Source organism: Girardinichthys multiradiatus, chromosome 23, assembly GCF_021462225.1.
Source record: "Girardinichthys multiradiatus isolate DD_20200921_A chromosome 23, DD_fGirMul_XY1, whole genome shotgun sequence".
In the NCBI taxonomy this organism is placed as follows: domain Eukaryota; kingdom Metazoa; phylum Chordata; class Actinopteri; order Cyprinodontiformes; family Goodeidae; genus Girardinichthys; species Girardinichthys multiradiatus.
The window spans coordinates 19743726-19768814 of NC_061815.1; the positions used below are offsets into that span (position 1 = coordinate 19743726).

Consider the following 25089-nt stretch of genomic DNA (forward strand, 5'->3'; position numbering starts at 1 on the left):
TGTGTGTGACAGAGAGTATGGCTATCTACTCTGTGTACTGACTCATGTAAGCTATCTGCAAAGTATTTGGGCCGTTTCCAGTGTCAAAAGTTATTAAGCCTGTGGTCGTGAGACTCAGGCTCCCCAGGACCAGGTGGCGTCTGACCTTTCATGTTATCTGGGTTAAACTGGCTAAGGGGAAAGTGGGTTGGACCCTGCCTCCAAGCATTTCCTGTCTCGTTTCAGACAACCTCACTTCCAGAGATTCCCACCTGTAATCAACCTCTGCCACACACTAATGTTATCCACTTGTGCCTCGCTGTCATCCTCTGCTTGTCTGTTTATACCTAACCTTCCCCTTGCCAGTTCATCTTCCTTCCTTGTGTGAAGCGATCCAGCCTTAATCCAAATTATTTCTTACAATGATTTTGACCCAGATTGTAGTTTTAGACTTGCCTCTGTTTTGGACACCTCTGTTTGGATTGGATTTTTGTGTTCTGACCTTGGACTTACTGATTTTATTTCCTTGTAGTGGGTGTTGATTTGAGTCCTCTATTCCTTTGCCTTTCGACAACTAGTTTCTTGGTGGAGTTTGGGTCTGGAGAGTTTGCTGGCCAATAAAGCACAGTGACAAACTGAGCAATAATGCAGTTTAAGTCTCACCATGTAAAGATTTTTATATCTATAATGTTGCACTGTTAATGACAGAGAAGCTTAGATTCCCCACTTCAATTCAATAAAGAAGGTAATGGTACAATACATTTTTACATTTAATGTAGGAGATTTCTGGTCTGAAATCTGCATAAAACAGTGTTTTAGTCTGTTCATAATTCAAAATAATTTTTGCAGTTTTTTGCAGTCTGCTTTGCTGACACAGTACAGTAATATAATATCTGAATTTCCTAACAGGAATCGCACTTAGGAGATGATGACAAACATTCCTTCTTCATGTTTTTCAGTGAGACAGAGCTTTTACAAGTTTTTCTAGATTGCTGCAGCAGAGACAGAAAATGTAGGTCTCTTGCAACAGTACAGTTTTCTTCATCGTAAAACCAATTTGTTCTTTGCTGTGGACCAACATAGCAATTACACATGCATGATGTGTGGACTGGAATTGGTGCCGTCTGCCCCAGATCACAATGCTAATAAAACTTCAAAGTAAATGACTGCACCACAGGATGGATTTGTTTTAATGATCCCTTTATGTAAATGACCCGTTTTACATCTTCACATGACTTTGTTTTTCCTGCACAGCCCTTGCTCATCAGCACCAATGACCATGAGACGTCCCACATCGAGGGAAAATCTGGGCATGCTAAGGAACTCCGCTGTCAGTGTTGAGAAGTAGCCTACCAGGGGGTCTTTCTAATTAAACTGGTGCCTAGTCCAAGGCCGTGGGTGACGGGGCATCTGCTGTGCGCAGTGGCTTGAAATCCTCCAGATGCCCTTCTGCAAAACGTCTCATCTGGCTTCCATCTAAGATGGAGGTTTCGGAAAATGCCTCTATTTTCCCTAATCTCCCAAACCACCCCCATCCCCCCCTCACTCCTCTGCCTTATCCATATTTCATGAAGTGCTCTGGAGGTATGAAATTGTCTGAAACTAATCCACTACTGGATATTTAGTCCCAGATTAAAATCATTCGCTTCACTGCCTCATAATTCTGTTCGTATTGATTGCCTGGGTCCAAATATAAGTCAAGGATGTATGGAACATTTTTCCTCTGGCTCTCTGAAATAGTATCATCCCAACCTTTCCTGCACTGAATACATGCACATGCTTTCAATTTTGCTGAGCATTTTTTTTTTTTTAGCGATTGCTAGTCAGCATAGCCTTTGTTTAGGCTGTTTTTCATGTTTCTTTCTTTTTTTCAGCCTCACGTTTTCAACTTGTTGCAAACACCTGAGAAAGTCCCACTTGCACACCTACAGCACAGTTTAAAAAGCGCTCATGCAAACCCGAAAACATTCCCCAGTGATCAAGACAGACAGCTGGAGATGCTTGAGCTTGGAGTCTGTCTGTTTTTAAAGGTAGAAAGAGGAATGTGGGAGTATTATGACATGTTAGTGACACTCAGGAACACATCAAACCTTTGTTGCCTGAAGGAAAAGTGTGGGTCTCTCTCCACGAGGCTGTAAAAAAAGCCTGTCTGTAAACATGAAATAACACCATTGGGGTCTGAGATCTAAGATTTTTTAAAGAGTGTAATTTAATTCCAGCAACTACAGGGGTTGGACAATGAAACTGAAACACCTGTCATTTTAGTGTGGGAGGTTTCATGGTTAAATTGGACCAGCCTGGTAGCCAGTCTTCATTGATTGCACATTGCACCAGTAAGAGCAGAGTGTGAAGGTTCAATTAGCAGGGTAAGAGCACAGTTTTGCTCAAAATATTGAAATGCACACAACATTATGGGTGACATACCAGAGTTCAAAAGAGGACAAATTGTTGGTGCACGTCTTGCTGACGCATCTGTGACCAAGACAGCAAGTCTTTGTGATGTATCAAGAGCCACGGTATCCAGGGTAATGTCAGCATACCACCAAGAAGGACGAACCACATCCAACAGGATTAACTGTGGACGCAAGAGGAAGCTGTCTGAAAAAGAGGTTCGGGTGCTAACCCGGATTGTATCCAAAAAACATAAAACCACTGCTGCCCAAATCACGGCAGAATTAAATGTGCACCTCAACTCTCCTGTTTCCACCAGAACAGTCCGTCGGGAGCTCCACAGGGTCAATATACACGGCCGGGCTGTTATAGCCAAACGTTTGGACACTCATGCCAATGCCAAACATCGGTTTCAATGGTGCAAGGAGCACAAATCTTGGGCTGTGGACAATGTGAAACATGTATTGTTCTCTGATGAGTCCACCTTTACTGTTTTCCCCACATCCGAGAGAGTTACGGTGTGGAGAAGCCTCAAAGAAGCGTACCACCCAGACTGTTGCATGCCCAGAGTGAAGCATGGGCGTGGATCAGTGATGGTTTGGGCTGCCATATCATGGCATTCCCTTGGCCCAATACTTGTGCTAGATGGGTGCGTCACTGCCAAGGATTACCGAAACATTCTTGAGGACCATGTGCATCCAATGGTTCAAACATTGTATCCTGAAGGCGGTGCCGTGTATCAGGATGACAATGCATCAATACCCACAGCAAGACTGGTGAAAGATTGGTTTGATGAACATGAAAGTGAAGTTGAACATCTCCCATGGCCTGCACAGTCACCAGATCTAAATATTATTGAGCCATTTTGGGGTATTTTGGAGGAGCGAGTCAGGAAACGTTTTCCTCCACCAGTATCACGTAGTGACCTGGCCACTATCCTGCAAGAAGAATGGTTTAAAATCCCTCTGACCACTGTGCAGGACTTGTATATGTCATTCCCAAGACGAATTGACGCTGTATTGGCCGCAAAAGGAGGCCCTACACCACACTAATAAATTATTGTGGTCTAAAACCAGGTGTTTCAGTTTCATTGTCCAACCCCTGTAATTTCTTCTAAGGCATATTCTCACACTCTTTCCACCTTCAATTGTCACATCAGGCTATTCAAAGGAGCTGACAGCACCACAACAGCCTGAAATATGTCCAGAAAAAGCCAAGGTGAAGGCAGAATAGTCGCATAGCAGCTCACAAACACAATGCAGCAGAAGTCCCTGAATCAATTTTCTTCTGATATCAGCCAAGTACCTTTTCTTTTTTTTTTTCATCTTCTTATGAAGAAATGCTCCGAAAAAGACCAAAACTACCAAAGTGATTGTCTGTTTTTTTTTTTGTAAACAGGTCACACAATTGGTTTCTAACCCAGAACGGCACTGTATCTTACACAAGCAGGAGTAAATAGTGCATTTGTTTGGGGAATATATCCCACTGGGGAGCAATAGAACGTTCGGTGTTCTGAGCATTTAAATCAGCAGGAGTATTCTTGTCAGACTGATTCAAAATAAAGCATACATTCTGTCACACAGTACAACACTGTGGTGATGACTGTATTTTTTGAATGCTTTGTGGACAGAATGAGCTCAGAAAAATAACAATAGCACTTACCAAAACAGTCTTTTTTTAGCTGAGTTGTTGCTCATTATTTTGATAAAAGGTTATGATGAAAAGAAAAAGAAATGAGCCACCTTTATGAATTAGTGATATTTTGAGTTTATATCCAGGTCAGCCAAGGACATTTTATTCCTGGCTATCATGTTATATCAGCAGATTAGCAGCAGGTTAATATAAAGTTTTAACACCGAAGGAGCTTCTATTGAATAAACATGACCACTCAATACAGTTGTGGTTAAAAGTAAATACACCTTTAAGTCACTGAGCTTCACACAAGAAGGAGTGGTACAGATGGAATACACACACAAGTATATTACAACACCAGTGTGTGCAGTTATTAGAGCAGAGGTTTTGGCTGTTTGCTGCTATTGATTGCTAAAGTCTGTGTTAACACAAAATACATTTGCAATAATCCTAAAAAAGTAAACCCTGATGTCATACGTCATGATGATCAAAGAAACTGGAAAAAAAAAAGAAAAAAAAAAAGGTTACAGTTTGGACCTGGATTCAGTTCCACTCCATGCTGAATAGCCAGTCAATCTGGACCAAATCCACATCTCCTTTATAGCTTGCTGAGCTGAGGCTCAATTGAGCACCATGATGACACCTAAAGGCAGCTATAACACCAAGTCAATAATTGTTACAATGCTCATGAAGCAGAACATTTCCTGCAAGTTTTTGTGGAAATCAGCAAAAAAGAATATTTTTGGTCAACAAGTCATATCAACAAAGAAAGAAAGCAAGCTAACTTTTGCCTAGTGCCACAGCAAAGATCTCCTTTCAACACAGCAAGATGCATGCTTATTGAAGACTTTTTGCAGCATTATGTGGTAAGTCATTTACTCCTTTAGAAATGTATAATAAAGCTGCAAGTTCTTTAGTTAAAGTGTTCTTAGAACATTTAGTTAGTTTAACCCAGTTAAACCCATATTAGCACAGAAAGATTGTCCTCTGGAGGACAACAACATTTATCACATCACTAAAAAAAAACAAAAAAACAAAAATCCAAAACATCCTGAACATCATTATGGGGGTATACCTTTAAACTAAGTCGAAATTCTACAACAGACCATAATACTGATGAATTGTACATTTTAATCTTTGTTTCTTAACTTTGATATGAAATATATCTAGTATTTTGTTTTTATAAAAAAGTTTAGGTGCTTTACAAAAACTCCTAAAATATTCCTAAGATTTTGTAATTATTTTCCAGTAAGCTGCTGACATTTTATACATTAACCATATGATTAGATATTTTTTATTATGTTAAATAGTATGTTCGCTGTAAAACATGGAATTCTGAAATGTAAAACAGGAAATAATTTTGAAAAAAAAAGTGAGTTTAGAAAAGAAAATCCCAGCACCCTCAGTTTGGATAACTCACCCAGATCAGATAATGACACTTTGCATTCTAGGTTGCAATTTGTTCTTTTTTGTATCTGCAAATTCTTCCACAGTTATGATATGGCAGTATCTTGTTGCACTTTTATTTGCTCTTCTTTATTATCCTCCTTCTTGTGTGTAAATAAAGGCACAGTTGATAAAGTTCAGAGATTAAAGAGTTCTTTAAAAGGAATTATGACAGAAAAAAACAAGATAAATGGATCAGATTTAAGTTCCTGTGTCTGACTCATCTTTGGAGATAGTGTTAGGAGTTCATTGGTCAGGAAGGAACTTGCAGCTGCTTCCCTTCAGTTGAGGTGGATGGGATGTGTCAAGGATGTCTCCATTTACAGGGGTTGGACAATGAAACTGAAACACCTGGTTTTAGACCACAATAATTTATTAGTATGGTGTAGGGCCTCCTTTTGCAGCCAATACAGCATCATTTCGTCTTGGGAATGACATATACAAGTCCTGCACAGTGGTCAGAGGGATTTTAAGCCATTCTTCTTGCAGGATAGTGGCCAGGTCACTACGTGATACTGGTGGAGGAAAACGTTTCCTGACTGGCTCCTCCAAAACACCTCAAAATGGCTCAATAATATTTAGATCTGGTGACTGTGCAGGCCATGGGAGATGTTCAACTTCACTTTCATGTTCATCAAACCAATCTTTCACCAGTCTTGCTGTGTGTATTGGTGCATTGTCATCCTGATACACGGCACCGCCTTCAGGATACAATGTTTGAACCATTGGATGCACATGGTCCTCAAGAATGGTTCGGTAGGCCTTGGCAGTGACACGCCCATCTAGCACAAGTATTGGGCCAAGAGAATGCCATGATATGGCAGCCCAAACCATCACTGATCCACGCCCATGCTTCACTCTGGGCATGCAACAGTCTGGGTGGTACGCTTCTTTGGGTCTTCTCCACACCGTAACTCTCCCGGATGTGGGGAAAACAGTAAAGGTGGACTCATCAGAGAACAATACATGTTTCACATTGTCCACAGCCCAAGATTTGTGCTCCTTGCATCATTGAAATCGACGTTTGGCATTGGCATGAGTGACCAAAGGTTTGGCTATAGCAGCCCGGCCGTGTATATTGACCCTGTGGAGCTCCCGACGGACAGTTCTGGTGGAAACAGGAGAGTTGAGGTGGATATTTAATTCTGCCGTGATTTGGGCAGCCGCGGTTTTATGTTTTTTGGATACAATCCGGGTTAGCACCCGGACATCCCTTTCAGACATCTTCCTCTTGCATCCACAGTTAATCCTGTTGGATGTGGTTCGTCCTTCTTGGTGGTATGCTGACATTACCCTGGATACTGTGGCTCTTGATACATCACAAAGACCTGCTGTCTTGGTCACAGATGCGTCAGCAAGACATGCACCAACAATTTGTCCTCTTTTGAACTCTAGTATGTCACCCATAATGTTGTGTGCATTTCAATATTTTGAGCAAAACTGTGCTCTTACCCTGCTAATTGAACCTTCACACTCTGCTCTTACTGGTGCAATGTGCAATCAATGAAGTCTGGCTACCAGGCTGGTCCAATTTAGCCATGAAACCTCCCATTCTAAAATGACAGGTGTTTCAGTTTCATTGTCCAACCCCTGTAAATATTTCTGACGTGTCCATCTGGAAAGAGAACCTGTGGTCAGAGGGTCTGAGAACAGATCAGGATCTCAATGACGAGCAGGCAAGTGTCACTGGGGTGAGGGATGATTTAACTTGTTGACTTCCAACCTGTGGATGGATGGATGGATGGATGGATGGATGGATGGATGGATGGATGGATGGATGGATGGATGGATGGATGGATGGATGGATGGTATTTAATTACAGTAAAGTTATAGACGTATGGATGGTGTAGGAGAAAGCATTTTCTTCCTAAAATGGATGGCTTGAACGAATGTCATAACTAATTTGTAGACCTTTTTAAGTTTTTACATTTTGTGAGAAAATCATAAAATTTAGAAAAATCATAAGATCTCATGTCATAGTCATGGATACAAGGTGAAGAACTTTACTTTACTGTTTTTTTTTTTTACTTACTGACAGAAACAGTGCATCATTATCAGCATGATAACTTCAGTTCCTCATGTAAATATGCCAAATTTAGCCATAGACTCCAACCATCTGCAGTCCCTGCAGCTGGATGGTGTAAATCAAAATGAAAACACTAAAATACATCATTTGTTAAATTATGAAATAATGAATAAAACATTAAACGGGTGGAAAATTAAAAAGGCATGGTCAATGTGAAACAGTGAAAAATCTAAATATGATAAAAATTTTGATTAGTTACCAACCACTGCTTTATGGATGTTTAGAACTGTTGTACCATGTTTTGCTGAATATTGGAACATTTGCATGTTGCTGGACGCCACCAGGCCTTCCGGCATTTTCGGCCATTTTATAATCCAGGACAGTCCGCTACTACAAATCCCAGAGGCCACCACGGCTGATAGGACGGGGGCGTCGCAGCTCTGAGGCCAAAGTCAACTATATAACAAAGTATGAGATGGCCCACCATTGCTTTCAGCTTGGGACCGAGACGCGGTTACCTCGCAACTGGAGGGTCACTCTGGGGAAGAAATCCCACGTGGACTTTCATTCATTCACCCCGTTGGCCAACGCGAAAACTATGCGAATTAAGCTCACAGGAATAAGAAGGCTTGTAAGTTTCAACTTTACCGATCGACGATGTGGATTTAACACGTAACCAAAAAAAACGCGGAGGTTTCAAGGAGACGAAATCACCACCCTTGTTTTTGTTCCAGTCGACTGTTGACGGTCCGTGATACTGCTTTTCTGCCAAGGAAGCCAGAAGAAATGGACCATTCTACTTTTAGTTATCCACGGATGCGTGGAAACTCTTCCCCCCCTCCTTTCTCAGCCTCTCTGGCCCAAGGAAGACAACATCAAGTAAAATCCATCCTTTTATTTTTATTTCTTTATTAGAAATAGCGTGGGCAGGGTAGAGTAGGATTTTAGTGCGATTTAGAATCGCCACTTATATTCTAATGTGTTCTGAATTGTATGTGCATGCCATTGTTTTTTTGAAACTTGATTGCTGTTGAATTTCGGAGGCCACCGAGTCTCACAAGTTGTGTTTTTACTGTCTGGACACCTGAACGCAGGTGTGCTGTGAAACTGGACTGCTATAATAACCTTATGGTGAAAATCAATCAGTTTCTTTGTCTTCAACTTTGTGCTTGACTAGCTTGCCGCCAAACGTTTTATTATCCTTTGTACTCTGGGTTTACAACTTTGCTTGGGGAAGTTTTATGACTGCCTGTGTCCCACTGAGCTAAACTTTGGTGGGCGCTCCCGAAGCTCCGCTCAACACCATATTATCACTTGTTGCCATAACTGCTGGTTGGATTTTCATACACACTCCATGTTGTTTTGTTCTGTTTTGTTTTATTTTGTTTAGTTGGGTCAAAATAAGGTTAAAGTTCCCCACGTTTTGGCAGAAACGGTTGATTAAACAATTACATCTAGTAATAGTGAGTATTTAATAATTGCAATTATCAAGGGCTTTGAGCCACAATTACAACACCAGAAGACATCTCTGGTTTTGATTCATAAATGAGGATTTTTGGTTAAGAAATTAATTTTGTTTAACGATAATATTTAGTGGAGGAGGAAACAAACCATGCATTATATTATACACCCATATCTAAATATTCCTGAATTAAGAAGACAAATAAATATGTCTACCTATAACCTTCTTATAATCCTTTCGAGTATTCTAATATTTTTCTGTTCTCCATGTTTTCCAGAGGCAAAGACCAGAGAAACAGTTTCACCTGATTGTACTTCAGACTGGAACCCCTTCCTCTGAGCCACCTCCTTCCTGCTGCAGACACAGTAAGCTTGAGATCATCCTCTTGTCCAACCATTACCTTCAGTCTGTTGGGGGTTATGATTATTGATTGATTAATCTTGATCAATAATTATAATTACAAATCATAATTTGACAAAATCAATTTCTTAACCAAAATCCTCATTTATGAATCGAGACCAGAGATGTTTCTGGTGTTGTAATTGCGGCTCAACGCCTTTGACAATTACAACCGTTAAATACTCCGTAATAATTAATAACTATTGCCGGAGATGTCACCGTTTAATCGACCGTTTCTGCCGAAACGTGTGGAACTTTAACCTTATCTTGACTGACAAATCACTTTCTGCACACAATGAACACAAAACGCTCTCTCTTTATCTATGTCAATATTTATTAATCTTCACCTACTCAACATGCAAAATTCTACATAACAAGGGTAACACATCTAACTAAGCAAAAATAAAGAAAACAGCAGTGGGTGTTGAATCAACCAGCATTTATGGCAAAATTGAGAATATGATGAAGAGGTGTGGGGGTGAGTGGAGAGTGGGGGGCGCAACTCCAACTGTACTCAGTGATGTCCTGATCATAAAACTTCCCCCAACTCCTGAGCAGACAAAGGGTTATAAAACTTTTGGCAGCAAGCTAGCGAGCAGTGAGATTGGAGACAAAGGAAAATGGAGAATTTCACCATGAGGTGATTTTAACAGTCCAGTCTTACCACACACCTGCGTTGACTCTCATGTGGTAAAACACGCACAGAGCTAGCACAGCGGCTTCATACATCAACACAACACATCAAAGTTCCAATAAGCAAGGTTACATGCACATATCGTTCAGAACACATGAGATCCTAACTAGCGATTCTGATCGCTCTACAACCTCTGAATAAAGAAATAAAAATAAAGGATGGGTTTTACTTGGTGAAGCTCCTTCTAGGTCAGCGAGTGAGAGGGAAAGAGGGGGGGGGGGGGGTTTGAAGCGTTGTGCGCGTCCGCAGCTTAACTCCAGGAAAGCGGTCAGTCCTTTGGCCTTCTTGACGAAAAGGAAAAATATGATCTGACCATCAAAGTCGACTTGTGATGAAAACACGGTGGCGGTTCGTTTCCTCGAACTCCATGTTTTTAGTTACGTGTTAAACTCACGTCTTCGATCGGCAAAGTGAAATTTCTGGCCTTCCTAGTCCAGAAACCTCAGTTATGAATTGTTCATTGTCCAACGAGAGAGAATGAATGAACTCTGCAAAGAGCTCTTCTCTAGCAGAAGGCGGGGTTTTCAAAACCGAGCCCTTCCTATATAGCGTCTTGTGACGTCAGACTTGGGACGCTCGTCATATCAGTCGCAGTGCTCGACGGGATATGTAGTAGCGGGCTGTCCTGGATACAAAACGGCCGATGCCATTGGAGAGGCACAGTGACGTCCAACAACATGCAGATAGTCCAATACTCAGCAAACAAGTGGTCCAACAAGTCATTGCACTTTGGAGCTAACACCCACGATCCTCCCTGCAGAGAAGCAGTTACCGATCATAGTCTCATCAATAGACCTCCAATTCAGGACAAGTTTAGTATCATAACTTTCACCGATTGTAGGACACCTACGGATTTTATTCTAAACTTCTCAAAATGTTAAATCGCATTTTTTTAAAAACAACTTAATCTTCTTGTACACTACAGAGAATGATTTTCAATACTACCATTTGGAAAAGGAAAATCCATAAACTACAAGAATATAAACTTCAAACGTCTTGGTCATACAATTTATACAATTTACTCTAACTTTTACATGCATGTTGAGAACACGTAGAGATATTTCAGAAAATATCCATATTAACTCCACAACAGCTGCCCAACTATTTTCTGTGTTGAAAAATTACTTAAATGCACAACATTCTCTTGATAATTACATATTAAATACAGTATTTATAATGCAGCTCATTCATTATGGCAACAACAGTAATGACATATTAGAACAATCAAGTGTAAATAATCATCTTTTAGCCCTGTCAAACAAAGACAGTTGAGAATATTTTAATATTTACTCACCAGCCACTTGATTAGGTACACCTCTTCCATTACTTGTTAATACAATTAGTGAATCAGCCAATGACCAAGCACTGGCTCAAAGCGTTTACGCATCTAAATGAGGTGAAAGCAGCTCACTGAAGTTAAAATTCAGCATCAGAATGGGGAAGAAAGGGGATTTAGATGACTTACTATGTGACATGGTTGTTGGTGCCAGACATGCTGATCTGAGTATTTCAGAAGCTGCTGATCTACTGGGATTTTCATGCACAACCTTCTCTCGGCTTTACAGAAAACAGTCTGAGAAAGGGAAAATATCCAGTGGTCTTTCTACATTGCCCTTAGGTACGAGAGTATGCAGGCATGGTTGTCTGTTCTGTATGTCTCTGTGCTGTCCTGTGATAGACTGTTGACCTGGCCAGGGAACCATCACAGGGCTGAGGACCTGTTTGCTGGAGATAGGCAACCAGCATAAACAGAATGGATGGTCCATCCGTCCGTCTGTCTGTCTGTACTTGCATATCCATGCTATTTTTTTCTTTTCAGGGTTTAAACGAGCTGGCTGTCATTTCCTGTGGGTACAGATGAGAGATTATACAATCTAGACAGACTGCTGGAGCTTTACTGGACTAACACAACGAGCGAGAGATAGCCATTTATGTTCTTCCTCAGGACAAATTTAGAATCACCAATTAAACTAGTATACATGGGTTTGGACAGCAGGGCACTGAAAGAGCTACACAGAGAGGAAAAACATGTAAGCGCAACATTGAGCAGAAAAACTGAGGTTTCAGCCTCAGACTGCAGTAACTTTTCAATGACACTACGACAAAAAAAAAACAATTCTTCACCTATAAAAATGACAAACAGGTTACCTTATTAGTGAGATGTAAAGCATGCTCCTTTCTTTAAGCAACCAACTCAATTAGTCAGTAGAAATATATTATTTTTGGTATACTGATCATACAAAACTGTTATGAGTTGTGGGTGTTTTTGGGTATTGTTGGTCTTATTCACAGTTGAAGTTTTGAATCATGCTTTTGTTTATTATTTTCCTGGTCATTCTCTAGTTTTTGTCTTCTAGTTCATGTTTTGTCAAGTTTGGTGTTTGAATCTGGTTATGCTTTAGTTTCATATTTTTCTAGTTTCCATTAGTTTGTATTCAAGAGTCTCTGTTTTGATCCAGTCACGTTTTGTTCACTCCTGTCTGTTAATCAACTTTATTCGGTTCACCTGCACTAAGCAAATCTGTCTCCTCGCTTCACCTGGTTCACGCTCCATATATACACCTCCGTTCTGTTTATTCCTCACGGAAACATTTTCACGATCATGCTCATGTCTTGTTTTTCGGATCATGCCATGCCTGTCTTGCCTGCCAGTTTTGCTTCTGCCTCTTCCTGCGAGTGAGTGTTTTGTTAATTAAATCTTTTTTCACTTACCATCATGCTGCCTGCTTGTCTGCATTCCGGGGTCCTCCGTTGTACCACGCCTAACACAAAACAGAATCTTTAACAATGTTACAGAACACTACAGTAAATGTTTTGCAGCAAATCAATCCAAGAAAACTTTTTACTTTTAATTTAAGTAATTAGTTCTATGGCCATAAGGTTATGGGTGGGCATTTATCATAAAAAACCTTTTATCATGATCAAAATGTGGAATTATTGAGCGCGATGTTGGCCCAGAGGTAAAGTAAGCAACGCATATATGGAGGCTACAGTCCTCAATGCAGCCGTCACAGATTTGAGTCCCAGCCCTTTCACCTTTGCTGCATGTCTCTCCACCCTATTTCCTGTCAGTTAACTTACAACACAAAGGCCACTAGTGCCACAAAACAAAAAAAAAAGAAAATTTTTAAATTATAGTGAGAACAATAATCTCCAATTAAGGATGTTTGAAAACTCTGAAAACTGGCTGTGTTGTTGGGATTGTTGAAGTCCACTTGGTCCACTTGGGATTGTTGACGTACTGTCAATATCTGATGGAGCTTGTTTATTACAAGTCAGAATAAACCTTTAAATAGACGTTTTGTTTTGTACAACACAAACACATGTACTAATGATAGATAAACTGTAATCACATAAAAACATAACCTTATTGATTTTATTTACCATAAATAAAAAGGGAAAACAAATTAAATGTAGTCAAAATTTTAAGAACATTTTATACAGTTGGAAATAAAGGAATACAATTATATTTACTGAGGATACCATTTCAGTGATAAAATGTGAATTCATAAAACATCTAGTCAAAGTAGCACCAACTACTATTCCAATAAAGAGATATTTAATAAATTTCTAGATATTGTTTTATTAACAAGGGAACACTTGATTTAAGATGATGATGGAAAAACTGCATTATTGCTTTGTGCATGTTATTTAAGTCAAGCTAAATATGTGCTTTTGAGAACAGAAATATAAAGACCTGCAATGTAACATTTACTCAATATAATTACGGAGCCATATTCTTCGCTGCAATGTAAATCCTCTGCACAGCAGCTGCCAAACCACCTGATGCATGCGTGTATAATGCATTTCCTTTCCTGTAACTCCTCTAAACGCTGCACAAATCCCAGCTATCACTGGTGAGGTCCCACTGTGCATAGACTAGAGTTAAAAATCAGAAGTGAATGACATTCAAAGGATTACCAGAGACAGAGATCTTTATGGTTGATTTGAAGTGCAAATCTACCAGATCTCCATCTAGCTTTGCTTCCTGGAGCTTAAGATTAGACAGTAATGCCATCTTGATTGTGAACATGAAAATAAGTCTTTATGAGGCTTATCACCAAAAGTCTGAAAATCTCACATAAACAGAAAACAAATAAATAAATACCTGTGAAAACAAGTGTTACACTAATCTGTATGAGAATAGAAATGAAGTATGGGATCAAGTCTGATGATGGTTAAATGAATGTTTTATAGATTTGGTGCTTTTGGTATTTGTGTCTTAGCATAATAGTCCATGTGCTTAACTTGAACAGGAGAAAATAAAAGCCCCATTACATTCAGCAGAACCAGCTGCAATGTTTAAATATAATAGTACTGGTAGCGATTGGCAATGTTTAGTGCTATGACCTTTTCAAGGACTTTAAAGCTGCTGCCACAAATCTTTCTTTTAGTCATCTTTAGGCTTACAGCTCAAAGATGATCATTTATTATTTTTCTATGTCCAAGTAAAAAAAACACAAGGCAAACAACAAGGCAGCTCATTTGAAAGGTGCAAAGAGATTGTGTTCAGTTTGGAACACCAAACTCTGGTATCAGCCCATAACACAGTGTTCCCCGTTAGGCAAAATTAGTGATAGCAAAGTGAATGAATGAATCAGAATCAACTGAAGTAAAGTGAAGTGTTTAATGCTTGACATTCCTCTTTGTGTTTGCAAGCCACTTGTACCTCATGGACAGGCAAATGCTCTTTTTCATACTATTTTTAGCTCACCTTAACCTGGACAGGAGAAGACAAAAAGACTCGTACTCGCCGTCTTCCGCTTTATCCAGGACCGGGTCGCGGGGCCAGCATACTCAGCAGAGATACCCAGATGTCCCTCTCCCTGGACACCTTCTCCAGCTCGTCCAGGGGGAGCCCAAGGCGTTTCCAGGCCAGCGGAGAGACATAGTCCCTCCAGCGAGTCCTGGGTTGTCCCCTGGGCCTCCTCTCGGTGGGACGTGCCTGGAACACCTCCCGAGGAAGGCGTCCAGGAGGCATCCGGTATAGATGCCCGAGCCACCTCAACTGGCTCCTCTCGATGTGGAGGAGCAGCGGCTCTACTCCGAGCCCCTCCCGGATGGCCAAGCTCCTCACCCTATCTCTAAGGGAGTGCCCGGCCAACCTACGGAGGAAGCTCATTTCAGCCGCTTGTATCCGGGATCTCGTTCTTTCGGTCATGACCCAAAATTCATGGCCATAGGTGAGGGTAGGAATGTAGACCGACCGGTAAAGCGAGAGCTTCGCTTTTCAGCTCTCTTCACCACAACGGACCGGCACAGTGCCCCCATTACTGCGGCAGCCGCACCGATCCGTCTGTCGATCTCCCGCTCCATTCTTCCCTCACTCGTGAACAAGACCCCGAGATACTTAACCTCCTCTACTTGAGGCAGGAACTCCCCTCCAACCTGAAGAGGACAAGCCACCCTTTTCTGGTCGAGAACCATGGCCTCGGACTTGGAGGAGCTGATCTTCATACCAGCTGCTTCACACTTGGCTCTGAACCGTCCCAGTGCATGCTGTAGGTCTTGGCTAGAGGGGGCCAGCAGGACCACGTCATCTGCAAAAAGAAGAGACGAAATCCCCTGGTCCCCAAACCAGACCCCCTCCGGCCTTGGCTATGGCTAGAAATCCTGTCCATAAAAGTTAGGAACAGGACCGGTGACAAAGGGCAGCCGTGCCGGAGTCCAACATGCACCGGGAACAGGTCCGACTTAGTGCCGGCAATGCGGACCAAACTCCTGCTCCACTTGTACAGAGACCGGATGGCCCCTAATAAAGGGCTCCCGATTCCATACTCCTGGAGCACCCCCCACAGGGCATCACGAGGGACACAGTCGAATGCTTTCTCCAGGTCCACAAAATACATGTGGACTGGTTGGGCAAACTCCGATGAACCCTCGAGTACCCTGTAGAGGGTATAGAGCTGGTCCACACCGTTCCTCCTGAAGCCGAGGTTTGACTATCGTCCGGACTCTCCTCTCCAATACCCTGGCGTAGGCCTCACCAGGGAGGCTGAGGAGTGTGATCCCCCTGTAGTCGGAACACACCCTCCGGTCAGCCTTCTTATAAAGGGGGACCACCAACCCAGTCTGCCAGTCCAGAGGCACTGTCCCCGACCGCCATGCAATGTTGAAGAGGCTTGTCAACTGTTGGAGTTAACCCTAAACTCCTGCATGCTCGTTTGTTTGGTAAAGCTAAGACCTCCTATACTGTTATTAATAAAAAACAAAGTAATAAAGGAAACACGACTGCAGTCTTTAGATGCCTGTACAGGGAGAAGATCGTCCGAATCTTTCTGAAACTTCCGAAACTTCTGATTACTTCCCCAAGAACAGCAGTCTTTATTCAAAAGCCAGGCGTAAACTTGTACATGAAAAAACATACATTTTAATCGACTGTCTGATTTCATACCTGGAGCTGTCTGACACCCATTCAGCTGACTTTTCGACACTTCCCGTTTTTCTACTTTTGACCTTTATTTACATATGTAGAAATATAAAAATATCTGTTGTCACTGGGCAGAAGTCTTGCATATAAAAACATTTTGTTGTCACCGGGCAAAAGTAAGTCTTACATATAAAAATATCTTCAGTTACTGGGCAGATGATATCTAAGTCCAACACACACTAATATAAGCCTGTTTGGAGGCCTCTAAGTTACACAATACATTTTATTTCACACATTATTAAACATACTTAAGCATAGCCATACCAATCCTATAAGCATAGCATGAATATTTTTGAACACAACCATGACAGCCCCACAACATCCAGAGACTTGAGGTACTCACGGCGGATCTCATCCACCCCCGAAGCCCTGCCACCGTGCAGCTTTTTAACCACCTCAGTGACTTCAGCCTGGGTGATGAATGAGTCTAACCCCGAGTCCACATCCTCTGTTTCCACCAGGGAATGCGTGATGACAGGATTGAGGAGATTCTTGAAGTACTCCTTCCACCGCCCGATAATGTCCCCAGTCGAGGTCAGCAGCCTCCCACCCCCACTGTAAACAGTGTTGGCGAAGCACTGCTTTCCCCTCCTGAGGCGACGGTTTGCCAGAATCGCTTCGAGGCCAACCAATAGTCCTTCTCCATGGCTTCACAGAACTCCACCCGGGCATGGGTTTTTGCCTCTGCCACAGCCCGGTCTGTGGCACGCTTGGCCTCACAGTACCCGTCAGCTGCCTCAGGAGTCCCACAAGCCAACCACAGTCGATAGGACTCCTTCTTCAGCTTGATAGCTTCCCTTACTGCCGGTGTCCACCACCGGGTTCGGGGATTGCTGCCGCGACAGGCACCGCAGACCTTACGGGCGCTGCTACGGGCAGCAGCATCGACAATAGATGCAGAGAATGGAAGAAACGGAAGATGAAAAGAACCAGAGGAAAAACAAAACAAATAAAATGATTTTTACCAAGAATATCAATACAGTTTTTTGTATCTTTGCTGTTCCTGAAAGAGAAATCATCCACAATGGGAAACAACAATGTTGCTTTTCTTCTTCTCCTTCTGACCCGGTTTTCTTCATCTGTTTTCATCAACTGTCCCCCATCAGAGCGTAAAGACATGTAGGTACAAATATCAAAATTTCCTTCACACAGACTTTACGGTCAGTAGACTAGAGGTATGAATTATGCTTAAGCTGGAACGGAATTGCCTAAAGTTAATATTTATAGGCCAATTTATCCAAAAAGGAGGAGGAAGTAAGGAGAAATGTCTTAGAGCAGTAGCTTGGAGACCTACCAAGACCACTTACGTGGGATTTAAAAGCACTCTGTTGTAAGCCCAGTTTGCCTTTAATCTTCCAAAGTGATAAATGACCACCTGTGACAAAAGAAACTGTAATTCAGAACACTTGTTTTTAGTTTTCAGATCCATGTTGTAAATTCTGCTTCAGTTCTGACCACAATTCTAATAGTGTGGGTGTTTTATTTACAGTACAGTTCAGTTTTGTTCCATTGTGACTTTGTTTTTGCTCTAATTCAGTTAGTTTTAATTCATTTTCAGGGTGAGTTTTCTAGTTTTTATTAGTTATCATTTTAATAATACTTAGTTTTAGTTTAGTTTTCATTAATTTTAGTACTAGTCTTAGTTTATTCATACCTTTAGGTGCAGGATTCGAAAAGGTCAGTATCGTCTTTATGAAATTATGTGTATTGGTTAATAAAGACTCAACAAAAGATGTTGTTTTCAAAAGATATATTCAATTACTGTTGAACAACCAACTGTCCAGAAAAACTAGGAGAGGCTAGTTTGTTAAAGTACTTGCAACTTATCCCCTTGAGAAGTATTCCACATATTTTATCCCCCGTTTCTACTACAAGACACTTGCTTTTATGTTTCTCACAGTCATACTCAAATAAATCCCATGTAGGACTGTAGCACTTTCTCCCAACTTTTCCTGTCATCAGTTTGCAGACTAGTGTGGTGAGTAAAAGTGACATTTTTAAAGCGCCGCCAAGGACTATGGGTTGCTGTATGGTGCTAACAGCTTTTGCTCATGTGGAAAAAAAAATCCATTAAACATCAGTTCACAAGGCTTATTAAGAAATAAAAAACATGAAAATGAAGGGTATTATATCGATAATTTGAGTACGTTTTAGTTAATTTTATAAATGGACGATGTAGTTTTTTTCCTTACATTTACAGTTATTTATTTCAGTTTCCGAAAATGTTTTCTCAATTGCAATTTTCAGTGTTTTTTTTTCAGTTTGTTAACTCCGACCCTTTTTCTAACCAGTATTGTTACTGTGATGCACATCAGCACTCCCATGTGTCCCAACAACTGTGTCACCAGAATACCTTATATCAGGGAGCCATGCAGGCTTTGTGCAAGTCTCCGTTTTCTCTCGATAATCAGACCATGTTTTACTTGTGTGCTTTAACTGCACTACAGTATTACCGCAGAGACTGTTATTCACTTGAAGCGGTGTATCTATATGTGTCATTTGTTTTTAAAGCAGATATGAAACATTGTGATGGCAATATAAGATAACCCGGTATAACCTTTAGCTTCTTCTGTTATCAGACACACCAATATATCAGAAACATACCTGACAGGTTTAGACCTGTTTTAGTGTCAGTCACAACCAGAGACACTTTGAATTTTATTGGGTGTTTCCCAAACATGGTGTATTTCTTTTTCATATGTGACCCTGCTCCTACATGCCTCATTGCGTCATCATGTTCAGCAACAACGTCTTTATGACCCGGTAGTGTAAATCAAGTGTGTTGAAGCAGGAAAGGACCTTAATTTGCTTAACAAGGTCTCCTATACTAAGACCATAGATTAAAAAAGCACCAGTTGAAATTGTAATTATTAAAGAAAAATGACAAGACACTGCCTTCCTATTTAAAAATAGGATGTACAGGGGTTGGACAACGAAACTAAAACACCTGTCATTTTAGTGTGGGAGGTTTCATGGCTAAATTGGACCAGCCGGGTAGCCAGTCTTCATTGATTGCACATTGCACCAGTAAGAGCAGAGTGTGAAGGTTCAATTAGCAAGGTAAGAGCACAGTTTTGCTCAAAATATTGAAATGCACACAACATTATGGGTGACATACCAGAGTTCAAAAGAGGACAAATTGTTGGTGCACGTCTTGCTGGCACATCTGTGACCAAGACAGCAAGTCTTTGTGATGTATCAAGAGCCACGGTATCCATGGTAATGTCAGCATACCACCAAGAAGGACGAACCACATCCAACAGGATTAACTGTGGACACAAGAGGAAGCTGTCTGAAAGGGATGTTCGGGTGCTAACCCGGATTGTATCCAAAAAACATAAAACCACTGCTGCCCAAATCACGGCAGAATTAAATGTGCACCTCAACTCTCCTGTTTCCACCAGAACAGTCCGTCGGGAGCTCCACAGGGTCAATATACACGGCCGGGCTGCTATAGCCAAACCTTTGGTCACTCATGCCAATGCCAAACGTTGGTTTCAATGGTGCAGGGATCGCAAATCTTGGGCTGTGGACAATGTGAAACATGTATTGTTCTCTGATGAGTCCACCTTTACTGTTTTCCCCACATCCGGGAGAGTTACGGTGTGGAGAAACCCCAAAGAAGCGTACCACCAGACTGTTGCCCAGAATGAAGCATGGGGGTGGATCAGTGATGGTTTGGGCTGCCATATCATGGCATTCCCTTGGCCCAATACTTGTGCTAGATGGGCGTGTCACTGCCAGGGACTACTGAACCATTCTTGAGGACCATGTGCATCCAATGGTTCAAACATTGTATCCTGAAGGCGGTGCCGTGTATCAGGATGACAATGCACCAATACACACAGCAAGACTGGTGAAAGATTGGTTTGATGAACATGAAAGTGAAGTTGAACATCTCCCATGGCCTGCACAGTCACCAGATCTAAATATTATTGAGCCACTATCCTGCAAGAAGAATGGCTTAAAATCCCTTTGACCACTGTGCAGGACTTGTATATGTCATTCCCAGGACGAATTGACACTGTATTGGCTGCAAAAGGAGGCCCTACACCATACTAATAAATTATTGAGGTCTAAAACCAGGTGTTTCGGTTTCATTGTGCAACCCCTGTACATCTGTCCGGAAGCATAAATAATTGTTTCAGTTACCTTCTAGTCTTAGTTACTTCATCATTCCTTGCTATCATGTTGAAGCTAGTATCAGGGAAGCCAACTATCTTATGTTTTTTCAAGATTTTACCGTATCTTGAAAATATATTATCTATAATACCCCTAGTGATTGAGGACCTTTTTTCAGAGGTGTCTGATCATATTCAGACTACACAGATATCATGACCAGAAACACATGTTGTTAGAAGCATGACCAGCAAAGATCATCTCGGGGCTCCTGGGAAATACAGGAACTGCAGTCCACTGTGGCACATTCATCCATCTGCTTGTCAACAGAAAGCCTGACAGGGCGGGTTTCAAGAGGAAACTGAACATATAAAATTGATAGACAATGTGCTCCCAAATCACACTTGTCACACTTACGTACACACACTTTACCTGAAAGTACAAAAACTACAAGAATAATAGAGACAAGGCTAGAACAAGAGTGAAATAAATCTGTTCTGAATTAACAGCAATATCACTGCATGAGAGAAAGTGGGAGAGATTGACTTTTGGTTGAATTAAATCTCTCCCACTTTCTCTTATCTCCATGAAACTGAAACACTGAAAATTTTACTGTTTCAGTATATTAACTGATGGATGGATGCTATGAGTTATTTATTAGTGTACGGTATATTTTGCTGTTAAATATAGTTTGACGACCATTATCTATTCTGTAGTGATACTGGATTGCAAAGGAGTAACAGTAGTGACAGTCTGTCTTTAAAAAGAAGGAAAATTAATTATTATATCTTAATATGCAAATTCAAATTCAATTAAAAAATATTTTATTAATCCCAAAGGGAAATTAAAGGTTGTTATAGGTCATATTATGTAGGTTTCTTCAAAGAGCTGTTGTAGATGCTGATGGCTGTGGGCAGGAAGGATCTCCTGTAGCGCTCCGTCTTACAGCAGATCTGAAGAAGCCTCTGACTGAAGACACTCTGTTGTTGTAGGACAGTCTCATGAAGAGGATGCTCAGGGTTCTCCATAATGTTCTTCATTTTATGGATAATCCTTCTTTCCACAATGATCTCCAGAGGTTCCAGAGGAGTCCCCAGAACAGAGCCATCTTTCGTTATAAGCTTGTTGAGCTTTTTTAAGTCCCTGGCTCTGATGCTGCTACCCCAGCAGATGATGGCAGAAAAGATCACACTTTCCACAACAGACTTATAGAAGATATGCAGCATCTTGCTGCAAACACCGTTGGACCAAAGCTTCCTCAGGAAGTACAGTCTGCTCTGTCCCTTCTTGTAGACGGCTTCACAGTTGCATCTCCACTCCAGTCTGTTGTCCAGGTGAACACCGAGGTATTTATACTCCTCCACCACCTCCACTTCTTCTCCCATGATGGAAATAGTGTTTGACTTATTCCTGTTTCTCTTAAAATCTACAATCATCTCCTTTGTTTTAGTCACGTTCAAGATGAGACAATTGTTTCCACACCATGCCACAAAGCGGTCCACCACCTTCCTGTACTCATCTTCTTGTCCATCTCGGATTCACCCCACGACTGCAGAATCATCCGAGTATTTCTGCAGATGAAAGGAGTCTGTCTTGTACTGGAAGTCTGAGGTGTACAGAGTGAAGAGGAATGGTGAGAGTACAGTCCCCTGTGGTGCTCCTGTGCTGCTAACTACCTGGTTAGACACACAACCCTTCAGTATCACAAACTGTGGTCTGTTTGTCAGGTAGTCTTTGATTCAGGAGATTGTTGAGATTGTTAATTAGTAAATGGTGCGTAATTTACTCTCAGTATAAATACAGCTGTTCTGTTAAGGCCTCAGAGGGTTGTTAGAGCTGCCCTAGTTAACCCTGGTGCTGAGGGCCCACTGTTCTTCATGTTTTCTATCTATCCCTTCTACCAAAATACTTGATTCAAATGACTGCATTACAAAAACCTGTTAATCACCTATTTATTTGTCAGGTGTGAGGCAGCAGGAAACCATGCAGGGCAGTGGACCCTGAGAACCAGGGTTGAGAAACACTGTGTTAGAGAACATCGGTAAACAGAGTTTTTAAGACCAAGGAACACAGCAGTCAGGTCAGAGATAAAGTTGTATAGACTTTAAAGCATGGTTAAGTTAAAAAACTATTTTTACTGAAGAGATGAAAGAGAGGTGGGAAGATAGCTGTTTTTGAAAGGAAGCCATAAGAAGTCCAGTTTGCAGTTTGGCACAAATCATGCATAAGACACAGCAAACGTTTGGATGAAGAACTACTGGTCAAGTGAGACCAACGCTGATTTTTCTGTCCTACATGCAAAACACTATTTGTGGCAGTAGATTAATTCTTAATATCACCTGAACGTGCCATCTTTATGATAAAACATGGTGGTGGCAGCATCATGCTGTAGGGATGCATTCCTTCAGCAGTGAAAGAAAAGATGGGCAGAGTTGATGGAAAAGCTTAAATATGAACCAATAATGGAAGGATAAGCTGTTAGTTGTCGTTTTAACTTAAACGTACCGCTAAAGCTACAGTGGAATGCTTCAGATTATCGATGTCCAAAGTTTGGTCCCTGTAGGCCCTGTTGCAGACCTTAAAATTATTTGATGCTGTCTCCAACTGCAGTTAAACAGTGGTACAAATTTTGACAGCACAGACTGTTGATGCAGATTGACATGTTTTTAAAAGTTTTAAGGCAAGAATTTCTATTAACATTTCAAATCTTAGAATGAAAAATGTTAGGTACAACAGAGTGTTTGGTCTTTATTAATGCCTTTTGCTTTCTTAAAAATTTAATCAGGACCTTAAAAATCCAGCAACTTTTACTGAAAATGAGACTTGGGTTTCCCATTCATTAAACTATGCTAACTACAACAAACAGTTTCAGAGAAAGAGTGACCTATATCCCATTCTTGCTGCTGGGAATATGCTGAAAAATATTTCTACGCAAAAGTAGCAAATAATCCAAACGCCCTAAAATTAGGAAATGATGTAATTTCTGTTTAATAAGGCAAATGTGAAAAGACCCTTTTTATGTTTAAATCTACAGTTTTAGATATTTAGATATTTAGATATTGTTTTTCTACAAAAATCTGACTTATTTGTTCGGTTCATTAAAGTAAATCATTGTAAAGTCTTAAATGTGAAATCAGAATCACTCACATTGGGACAAATGTAACTGGTTAAGTAAATTCACTTCATTTATTTTCAATATCTCTCATCAAAAGGCTGATGTCTGAACTTGTTCGGTTCTGATAGAAATCACAGAGAAGCAGTTGTAACCCTCCTGAGTGATACATAATAGACTAAATAAATAAAACCTGACTCCAAATAAATTAGAACTGCTCCCGCTGCTGTCAACAAATGACCACTGTGTGGAAACGTTAAACTACCACCTGCATCTTCAAATAAACCAACCAATTACTGTCATGTTTGTTTCTGCACTGCTTTGATTGGAGTGGACCCCTGGGTTGGATTACAACCCTAAAGATCTCTGAGGGTTCAGTCATTTGAATGGGTGTTGAGAAACAAACAAAAAAATATCCCAAATCAAAAGCTCCACATCTGAAATTCAGTGACAACAAGTGCACACCGAGAGAAAAATAGTTTAAAAAGTGGCCCAAATACATATATAATGTCCAGCCTGAAGGGATTGGATCTTCTCATGTTTCTGGTGACAGTGGCTGCAGCGTAGTGTCCCTTTGTTGATTTTTAAATACGTGTGGAGTCCAGCTGCGATGTATAAGTCAAACATACATACAGAGCAGACTATACTTCTTGAGGAAGCTTAGGTCCTTTGGTGTTTGCAGCAAGATGCTGCATATCTTCTATAAGTCTGTTGTGGAGAGTGTGATCTCTTCTGCCATCATCTGCTGGGGAAGCAGCATCAGAGCCAGGGACTTAAAAAAGCTCAACAAGCTGATGAAGAAGGCTGCCTCTGTTCTGGGGACTCCTCTGGAACCTCTGGAGATCATTGTGGAAAGACGGATTCTTCATAAAATGAAGAACATTATAGAGAACCCTGAGCATCCTCTTCATGAGACTGTCCTACAACAACAGAGTGTCTTCAGTCAGAGGCTTCTTCAGATCTACTGTATGACAGAGCACTACAGGAGATCCTTCCTGCCCACAGCCATCAGCATCTACAACGGCTCTTTGAGGAAACCTTCATAATATGAGCTATAACAACATTTAATTTCCCTTTGGGATTAATAAAGTATTTTTGAATTGAATTGAATTTGTTATCCAGTTGTTGCAGGGTCTCTTTTTTTGTCCGTTAAAATCCTGTTCTTTCATATAAATTGATACATGAGGGCTGCTATCTAGTCCCCCTCTACGGCTATCTCATTTTATGTTTTCTCCCTGTGCAGTTTAAATTATTCATTTCACTTTGAATAGATACCAATTCTGGAGAAATAACTGGTCAGAGCTGAAAGGGCAGGGTGGCTGAAATGAATCGCAGGTAATCAGACCTGGATGTGGTGTGTGTGGGTGGGGGAGAGGTGTGGTGGGTCCAAGTGAGTGGA

The 25089-nt window shown here is 41.1% G+C and overlaps 1 long non-coding RNA gene across 3 annotated transcripts in view; it reads left to right on the top strand.

Moving 5' to 3' along the window:
- LOC124860850 overlaps window positions 1-25089 on the top strand; it is a 110095-nt gene that overhangs the window by 2339 nt on the left and 82667 nt on the right. For all 3 annotated transcript variants that reach the window (XR_007036460.1, XR_007036461.1, XR_007036462.1), the window contains exon 2: window positions 9214-9301. This is a non-coding gene — a long non-coding RNA (uncharacterized LOC124860850). The remainder of the gene's footprint in view (window positions 1-9213; window positions 9302-25089) is intronic.